At 44.1% G+C, this 10,286-nt stretch overlaps 1 protein-coding gene across 1 annotated transcript in view; it reads left to right on the top strand.

Annotated features, from left to right (window-relative positions):
• The first annotated feature begins 919 nt into the window (after positions 1-919).
• Positions 920-10,286, top strand: part of IL11RA (interleukin 11 receptor subunit alpha) — a 278,686-nt gene continuing 269,319 nt past the window's right edge. Inside the window, exon 1 of the mRNA XM_085628331.1 lies at positions 920-978. The gene's annotated coding sequence lies outside the window, so the exon portion shown is untranslated. The remainder of the gene's footprint in view (positions 979-10,286) is intronic.

Raw genomic sequence — 10,286 nt, 5'->3', positions numbered from 1 at the left:
AATGACTAATGCCTGCCTCCCAAGCCATTCTTATAGCCTGGGGGCCTGTAATAGTATGAATTGTCACACTTTTAAGAGTGTGATGAATAGTAGTTGTGCTGGTGCTGTCATTGGCAGTGCTAAAACAACAGTTGAATGTCATACATTCACCCCAGTACAGAGATCTGGGCCTAAATCTATCGTTTTTTTGCTCACCATGCCATTCCAGTTGGAACCCAGCCATATGCAAATCAGTCTTGACCCTGTGCCTCATTGGAACAGTCCAGCCCGAACTGCCAAGCCATGTCTTCCCTGGACCGGAATCAAGCATCCTAGGACCGGTTTCTGGCTATCAGCTGTCATCAGCCAGGATAGCTTGACTCCAGTGGCGTAGTGAGCACGGGTCCCACGTCTGGGAATACCCATCCCACTTAGGGCGAAAAGCGTTACAACAAACAAATGATGGACGGAATGCTGACAATGCATACATTCTCCCCCAGTCAAGAGATCTGGGTTAAATCCATCGTTCTTTTGCCCACTACACCACCCCAGTTCAGACATGGCCATATGCAAATCAGTCTTGACCCTGAGCCTCATGGGAACAGTTCAGCCCGAACTGCCAAGCAGTGCTGGCAGGGGCAATGGATGGTGCAAGCTGTAGTGTACTGACGAGGCCCTGGCACTTACTTTTTTTTTACAAATTAAGCACTGATTCTAGTGCTTTGAAAGAGGCGTAAAGTCACTTTCCTGTACCATTTGATAGTGTGGGATGGATGGTTGAATTCTGCGCACTCTGTTTTTAACCCATGTGGAGGGTGTGCTCTCCCCCAGAGTGAGGTGGTAGCAAGGATGCTTATGAATAATACTTGCTATCTGTCTCCTTATAGGGCGCTGGTAACCATGGCAGTGGGAAGTCCAACGTGATGACACAATAACAGTGCCGCAGAGCAGAAGGGAGTCACACCTCTAGAAAGTGAATGCAGATAGATAACACATAAGGTATGTTTTATTTTTATTATAGCAAAGCGATGGGTATTAAACTGTCTGTCACTGTGATTTTTGTACATTTTATTGGCCTTGGATTTTCCCATTCTCAGCTTGTGGGTACAAAGATGATTATGATGGGACCTAAAACTGCTTCTTAAAACTGGTCAGTCTGAACTTTGCGAATCAGTGCTGTGCACATATGCGTGCATTACACACATCAATGTCAATGTCAAATATTTTTATAAAGCGCACAAATCTCCAGAAGGTCTCAAGGCGCTAGCAGCAAAGACAGAGAAACAGACAGTAACCTAGATACCTGAAACAAAAACTTATTGAGAAAAGAGCAGGATTTTCAGCCTCTTACAGAAACATGAGTGATCTGTTATGGATAGAAGTTCTGATGGCAATTTGTTCCAAAGCATAGGAGCAAGATAAGAAAATGATCGGCCACCATTGTGGACAGTTCGAATACGCGGCTGAGCAAGGTGAAACTTTGTGCCGGACCTTAAGAAACGTCCTGGCATTTCTCTCCGCTTAAGTGCATCACAACAGATCTCTGATTCTCACCAGAAGCTGTGGTTCACTATCTGCATCTCTTTCACCCAACCACTTCCCAATGAGGGGCCCTCCCCTATTTACCCAAGGATCTTTCCATCCTTAGAGCTTCTTTTTGTTCATGTTCCCCTCCTCCCTCCTTCTTTCATCTCCAGGAGCCCCCAGCACAGGTTTTAAGCCATGTGTGTCGTGTCACCATAGAGAAGGTGAGTTGCATGGCATCTGGGCCTCTTGTTGTAGAACAGTAACCGGCTGAATGTCTGCAAGCCCGGGGTATTTAGAAAGAATATCAGAGACAGAAATATTGTGGACCAAAGTATTGTGTCAAGAACATCGAGGACACAACTATCGTGAAGGTGAGTTTCTACAGGTAAGTAAAGTTTTACTATATATGACTTCACATATATGTATCTTGACAAAATATATATTGTCAAGGCACGTAGACGTGTAGTTAAGAATAGTAAATCTATACTAACCTGTTAATTCTTACCTTCTCGATATTTTGGTCTTCGATATTTTTGACACAATATTCTGTCCACACGATATTTCTGTTTCAGATATTCTGTCAGTGATCCCAGATCTGGGGCAGGCATTCGCCTGATGACTGTTTCCATGAACTAAGCACATTTCCATAAGAAATGTAGTGTCAGAATAAAGCTGAGCAGATCCTGCAGAAGATGGGGGATGCCGTCTTGCATTCTAAGTTAACTACCCCCAACTTCCCAGTGGTGCCCTATGAGACCATTCATTTATTTGGGGGCAGCACTTCACTCCATTCCTTACCGCCTCCAGAACAAGTATCGACCATCAGCCAGATAGTTGATGACTTCATGGGCACAGAGGGCATTTCAGACTAGTAGTACACAAGGATTCTGAAAGTATAAGAATGCTGCGTACGAGTGGTCCCCTTTGCCAAGCTGTATGTGTGTCTCGACAACTTTATCTGGCAGAATACTGGAACCAGCAGCCAGACCACCCAGTCGTGCCAGAGTGGGCAAAGATTCCAAACTCAGGATGGATGAGCATTCTACCTGCCATGCCTTTGCTCTTGCTTGCCACCAACATAAGTAGCCGTGCTGCATCCCACAGTGAGTGTACAGGGCGGTGTAATGAGGTCCATGAAGCCCATCCTCGCGCTGCTGCAGCATGCCTTATTCCTGTCCCTCACCAGATGGCTATAGAAGGCAACACCCCCTGCAGTTCTGGCTTACCCTGGGTCTCTCATTAAAGTAGTGCATAAATTCCTGTCCCTAAACAATGCGCTCACTCAGAAGCTCCCCTCTTATTCCTGCTCAGGCATCAGGAGGTCCCGTAGGTGCCTTTTTAGGGCTCAGCAAAACGCTGTTGCAGTACCTTGGCTTTGAGAAATCTGCACAGAGATAAGCCTCTCAGGTATTGTAGGGACATTTCGGGTCCCAAGGACTGGTTTATCCAGTGCTCAATGATTCCATAAATCAGGTCTTTTAAACTTAGAAGCCATTCGCAGCCCCCACCACCATAAATTGCCCCGGTGTGGGAGCCTCTTGCGGCTCCTCAGAGACATGTCCAGTCAAGTGTCTGCCAGGTCCGCCCTCCTGACAGGGCCTTTTATATATGTAGGGTACATCTTCTAAAGCTTGGGAATTCAAGTGTTGGCATCCAAGTCAAATAACGCCAGGGATCTGATATCAAAATGTGTTTTTTGTTCAAGTTTTCGAACTCCACAGAATATTCTTTCTTGATTTCCAACTATGTGTTGATATAAAATTCTCCATCACAAAAATAGGGAACCTAGAGCGCATAAAGCTCCAGCACACATGCTCCACCATTATTCTGAAAATATTGAGGTATGCTGTTCCAAAGAGGGTAAGGGAGGGACAAAAGACAAAGGGGAATAGGTCACATAATAAGGAGCCACTAGATGGGGAGTGGTTCCTATTTGGAAATAGGGCCCTCACAAACCCTTGCTTCATCATCGAGCTTGATCCTCATCGGGCCAGCGCTGCAATGCCCGATGGGCACCCTCAAGATGCTCTTTATCAGAGATCTTTTCCCAAAGCTGTGATGTGAAGTGCTAGTTATGGGCCCTGTGTGTAGATTGAAGAAACGTGGGTGTAGGTGTAGTGAGTAGTGACTTAAAAAAGACTGCGCAAGTCTCAAATCAAAATTTTAATCCATGAGTATCTTATTGAAAACGTGGTGTCACCAGTGGGGACAATGATCCCTGGTGACTTATCATAAGGTCAACATGTTTCATGCCGTCATATAGTCAAGATAAATGATCTAGGGCAATTCTTCAGGACCCTAACATTATAACTAATCCACACTGTGTCTGGGACCAGGGTTGAAACAGTGTCCAAACACTACGTACCCCGGAGGTGTATCTGCAGAATGCATAATCACTGACCTAGCGGAGAAAGACATAAAGACATAAAGAGAAGAAAAAAAATATTAAAAAATAGCGCTATACAGATCGTCGTGTATAGTACTTTCTCCCCTAGGTTCGTTAAAAAAATTTTTTTTTAACTTTTTAAAATAATTAGTAGATAAATGTATGTTTAAAATGATCCATTTACATTTAATTTAATCTTACATTTGAAATTATATTTAATTGAAAAGTCAAAATAATTTAACTTATTTAATATTATTTTCCATGTGGTGTTCTATCTAGTTGCTGCACCCATTATTTTCTATGGAGTGTGAGTGCCGATTTGTGGCGCTTAACTTATTCCAAGGTTGCACTGGAGCGTATTTATAACTGATTGGTACTTTTTGGGCTGCAAAAACTTTAAAAGTGTAGTTTGTGAATAGGGGTGACCCTACACTTTTGTAGGTGGGTTTATTCGTATCATGTGCCTTGCTAAAAACCTCCCATTCAGGAGGAACTATTCCTCATTTTCAAACCGCTCCCCCTTATCCCTCCCACATCTACGCTTATGTGGGCACATACTCCCCATAGAAAAGATAGGACATGCACCTGAAGCTTATGGATGGTTTGTTTTGAAAACCCTGCATAAAGAATGTTGCAGTAATCTAGTCTTGAAGTAATTAAGGCAAAAGCAACAGTCTTTCTAGTGGCCAGAGGGAGCCGTTTAAAACATTTTCTCAAAGACATTATTAAATTAAAACACATGCCAGCTACTGAAAGTGCATGAGGCAAATGGACCGGATGCATCAAATTTCACCCCAAGGTTTTTTTGCCACCTCCACAGTGGCGGGTCGGGCACTGAAGGTGGCCACTATTTGCATGAAGAAGCTTTCCAAGCAGCATGATCTCAGTTTTTTTGGTGTTCCATTTTAAATGATTGAATTGCATCCACCGAATAACTTTGTGAAGGGAATTATTGACATTGGTCTCAGGACCAAGGGATGCTTTATCCAGTGAAAGGGTCAGTTGCTTATCATCAGGGCCGGACCGGCTGTAGCGGGCACTGGTTGTTTCCCCTGTGGGCCGCCAGGCTGGGGGCTTGTTTTAGACCCAATGGGGAGCTGTTTTCGTTACTGGGGGCCGAACCAAAAGTGGCACAAAGCTTTCCATTAGCACCCCTGCCCCCCTTTGCCAGGGCCAGTTTTGGTTCCCAGTACGGCCCTGCATATCATCCGCATAAGAGTTGATCTTAATACCAAAGGCTGAGATCAAAGTGATAGGGGGTCATGTAAATATTAAATAATACAGGGCTAGGCGATGAGCCCTTTGGGACCCCTCATGTCACACTACTTTCTGGGGATGAGAAAGGTCCCAGTGAGACAAATTGTTTTCAGTTTTTCAGAAAGGAGTATATCCAGGTCAGGGCCAGTTAAGAAATCCCGCAGTCCTTGATGCGTTGTAGCTGGTTGTCATGGGAAATAGCATTGAAAGCAGCGTATGTCTAATAAAATCAACGCTGCATTGTTTCCCGCATCCAAGGGTAATTTCATACTATCAGCAACTTCCAATAATGCAGAGTCCGTGGAGTGCCATAGGGAGAAGCTGGACTGCCGTTGATGAAGGCTATGCGTGCTTTCTTGTTACTAGTTGGTTGTTGACCAATTTTTCAAGGATCTTGCTCAGGAAGGGGAGAAGTGGGATGGGGCAAATATTAGACCACATTGTAGTATCAGATAAAGGTTTTTTTTGTAAAGGTTTGATCACTGCCTATTTCCAATCAGGCAGAACCTGATGTTTAATGAGGTGTTCAGAATTTTATTAATTACGATTTCAACAACGTTCTTCAAAATGACGGGGACAAAGATCCTTAGGGGATCCCGATTTACAGGACAAAATGGCCTCATGTGACTGAGCCATGGTGATTTCCTGGAATGCTGTCAGGGTTTTGGCTACTACTTTTGAAGGAGGATTCACCACTGTACCATCGGACCGCTGTGGGTTGATTATAAAGTCCTGTTGAATAGTGCATAGTTTTTCATTTAAAAAAGTAGAAAGGTTTTGGGGGTTCGGGTTCAGGGTTCAGGGTGGGGGGAGGAGGATATGGTGGCTGCTGGGCCTCGTAAGCATCCCTCCGATTTCCCACTCGGCTAATGGGGGTGGAAGTGAGCTTTGTTGATTTTTCTCGGTGGAAAACTTTAATAAAAAGATTTAAACCTAAAAAAGTAGAAATTTGATCACACTACCTTTGGGAGGGTGGAAAATCCCTGTTCAATGCCTTGTGTAGTAGGAAAGATCTAGTGATGTTAAAGATAGTTTTTGGGTTTGCTTTGGCTTCCTCAATCTGATTGGCAAAATAGAGTTTTTTGCAACTTTTTTCTGGCTATGATGCGATTTTAATGCTGCTCTGAAAAGGAGCAAGTCCTTTGACAGGTGAGCCTTCTGCCATTTCCATTCGAGCTGCTTGCGGTCTATGAATAGCGCCCTAAATGTGCACACCATCCATACATCCAAGGGCCGATGCGTAACACACCGAGCTGTACCGGTTTTCTACAATTCAACCTCCATCATTCTATTAAATTACGTTTTTTCTAATACTCCCTAGTGAAAGTCCAAAAAAAGGTCTCTTATTTGTCCGGTTTGCTGCCCTAGCTCTCCATGCAACTCACTCTTAATCCTTTAGGTTTCACTGTTTGCCCTCACAGTTTTTACTTCTTTCCATTTAATTAATTTCACAGTGAATTCCTCCTTCTTGACTGAGTCCCCTTTGACTTTGAGTCAATTCTGTTCTGTGCTGTTACCAAAATGACAGTGCCACACTGCAGATGTGGGGCCAGAAGGTTTTGAGTTGTGAGCGTTGAGATGGCAAGCTAAACCTTTCTGAATTTGGGTTGGTCTATCAGCTTGGAAAGGTTTCCACATGGCACATTTGAAAATATAGTTTACAAATAAATTCATTAAAACATGGGTGAAATTGCAGATGGGGAATAGGTGCGGCTTGATCTCTTCCTTAAAATAATTAGTTACAGAGCGAGAAGGTAGGTGATATCAGCTCTAAATTTAGTAAAATGCACCTACCACCTTACAGGACTCCTCTCAGACACCCTGACCTGTCCACACACATCCGGAATATGATCCACCGGGAGGCTACTTTGGACATGAACCCGATTGATGCAGCTAGAACACTTCGCTGAGCAGAACGTGTGAATCCCCACAGATCCAACTGATATATTGTGTTTATCTCCTGATACTTAATGACATGGAAGAGACCACTATATTCCTTCTTGAACTTACACTACCCTGGTTCCTACACCTTTCATGTTGCTCCTGTCTTTATTTATTGTCCAAAGATAGACTACAGATTGATCCCGGCCAACTGTCCTGGTCAAACTTGCAAAACTCTGAACTTGTAGAGAGAGACACACTGCTCAATGTATCCTAAGATGCTATAGGAGTAACAGCACCATGCTGCCAAAACCACATATATATATGATAAAAAGAAAACTTGTAACAGAGTCTTCACAAGTATTTCCCCGAATATTTGGAACTGCTCACCACCTGAAATCAGACTGATCCCTTCTATTGCATCATTCAAAAAAAGTAGTAAATTCACTTCTTATGAGCAAATTGCTTCCCTAATTGCACTTTCCTGGATTCCTGTTCCTCCCATATGTATATTTTTTACCTTGTTAAATTTATTTATTGAGATTACTTTCTACACTTTTCTGTTTTTCTCAGTTTGTACCTCTTTTTCTCACATGCTACTTACTTCGCATCGCTCTGATACCCGCTCGGTCATGTTTGCGCTATATAAAACTATATATATGAATTACGCATTTACGTGTGCTCCTGTAATTGTGAGTAATTTGGGGAAAATGCCTACCAAGAGGACACAGAAGCAAGTGGCAGCTGTCGACTGCTGTTTGTGTTCTGTTGCATTTGGAAACAAGTGTATTTTGCAGTAAGGAAATAGTGCTAAATGCAGGGTTACTCTTCTTGTGAAATTCTATGTAATCTCGCGTAATTTTGCTATAATTTCGCGTACTTATGCAATAGCAAATTACGAGAATTACACCCATCCCTGTAGAGTTTAGTGATAGGCCATTTCCATTTAGATTTGTTCTGGCACAAGTGTAACTTCTGCTAAGGAGGTGGAGAGCGGTTTGTCTAAATTAGCTGATAGGGAAATTAATTTTGCTCTTATGAGGCTTCATAATTTGGATTCCTGCAGACACGACGGAATGAATAAGAGGGATTGTCGAGTGAGATCATGATGCTCTTGCCTCGGAAGCCACAATCGAGCTAAGTTCAGACGGGGTCAACAACATTAAACGCAGAGCAGCTGTTGTCGGCTTTTCATATGATAGCAGAATGTCCATTCATTTCTCACTGCACTGCTGTGAAGGGGGGGCCTGCGGTCAGTCTTCTGGCTTTTGAGGCTAGGATTTGGCAGCGGTTCCTGCGCATTATATAGAGATCCCAGAGTGAGATGCAGCCTTGGGTTCCATTTCTGAAGGATAGCTCAGTGAGTTATACACCCGCAGCAGAGATGTGTATGTTAAACGCATGGCTTACATTTGAAGCTCTGGAAGCTAACTATGGTATTTTTCATTTTCTGAGGGTGTTAATATGAGTGACAGTGCGTTGGGTGGTGATTAAAAAAGGATTCCAAACACCTGGCTGTGAGTGGGTCAGTTAATGCCTACCCGTGCGCAAACCCCTGTTTACGCATGGGTCGGAATTACAAGTTAAAAGATATTTAACAAATCCGATCATTATCGGATGCATGAAATACCTCAAGGTTCTTTAAGTTTCAGCAGGTCAGACCTACTGAAATTTAACAGGGAAAATGTGCAAATGTGTGTTAAACAACAAACTCTACATGTTATTCCCCACAAACTCGTAAAATATTTATTGCGCCCGATACATCACGTACCATATGGTATTGTTATTTATCAGGTGTGCTAAATAGCATTGACACTCGTAATCAGGGCCTTAGTGCCAGTGGCGACCGGCATGGCTCACGGGTGACGGGGCGGATGCAGGGGGTACATGTCACGCGGGGGGGTATAGGAATTTTTTAACAAAAAACCTTACCTTAAGGTCGATTTCTACGTCTTCTCTGCTCCTGCTCTCTTGTCTCCAACTCTGACAGGAACAGGAAGCAGGCAGCCAGGCTTCCTCTCCTAAGCAAGCACAACGCTGCAATGCAGCATTGTGATTGGTCTGAGCGCCATGACATGGCGCTCAGCCTGGGGCTGGAGGGGTGGGCATGTTCTCCATGCAGGCTCTAATGCAGCCTGCATGAAGTACTGGGAAAGTGCGCATGACTGGCTTGGGCAGCCCCAGAGTGCCAACCAAACAGTCATTGCGCACTTAGGAGTGGGCACACCGCTCCTCCCCTGCTCCGAGGGCAGAGCAGCCCCGCCCGCCACAAAGCAGCAGGACCCAAAGCATAAAATGATAATAACTCTAAGCTATTATCATTTTATGTTTCTCACTGCTTAAAAGCAGTGCGGCGATGCTGCTCCGCCATAGCGGAGGAGCCGCCCCTGCTTAGTGCCTAGAAACAAGTAGAGTCGCATTGTGTGCTATAGAAAATCACTGTTAATATACTTATTAGTGTATACCTACAATACATAGCATATTGTGTGCATTCATGAGACATGTTATTTTCTTTACCTACCCTGAAGATCGAATACAGTACATTCATTCAGTGGTTCTTGTTGTCTGTAATCATTTTTAGGATATTTTGATCAAACTTGGCTGGAAAACATTTTGCTTTTAAAGAGAGCTCTTGGAAGTGAATTGTTTTCATCTCTTTATTCAGCTTTCTCTTGACTTGTGAATTGAGTGGGTCACTGGGATGTGACAGCATCTAGGTTTCTTCCTGGTCATCTTAACTCATAGCTTTGCCCAGACAGGACGCTAGCCTGCCAATATAAAACTGATGAAAGGTAAGTGGCTGTCCCCTTGCCACCCTTTACAGAGAGCCAGATTGCACCAGGAGAAGAGAAAATGTTCATGCCCACTGGCGACAGTGGGAGGCCGCCCTTCATGTCCCCTCCTAAGGCTGAGGACAGTGTATTTACCCGCTTCTTGCAACCATAGAAACAGGCATGGTTGCATCAGGGTAACAAGCTGAGAAGAGCCTGGCTGGCACTGACCGTCTCTCCCATCACTTCTGAGCGCTTTCAAAAGTGTGCCAGAAGGCTGGTCAATGTGATGGAGGTAGAAAGACAGCTGAGAGGGGGTAGATGAACACAGGATCAGGAGGTGTAAGGGTCTGTGTTAGCCTCACCATCTCACTCACCTATTCTTCAGAGGCCCCCTTGCCAACCTTCCATCCCATGGGGTATGTCAAATGCCTCCATTTTGTCTCCACAACCTGTTGACCAGCGGAGGAGCGTCACCTTCCATA

This window comes from Triturus cristatus, chromosome 2_1 (assembly GCF_964204655.1).
Source record: "Triturus cristatus chromosome 2_1, aTriCri1.1, whole genome shotgun sequence".
In the NCBI taxonomy this organism is placed as follows: domain Eukaryota; kingdom Metazoa; phylum Chordata; class Amphibia; order Caudata; family Salamandridae; genus Triturus; species Triturus cristatus.
The sequence above is the reverse complement of the archived record's forward strand: the minus strand, read 5'-3'. Positions and strand labels throughout refer to the sequence as shown.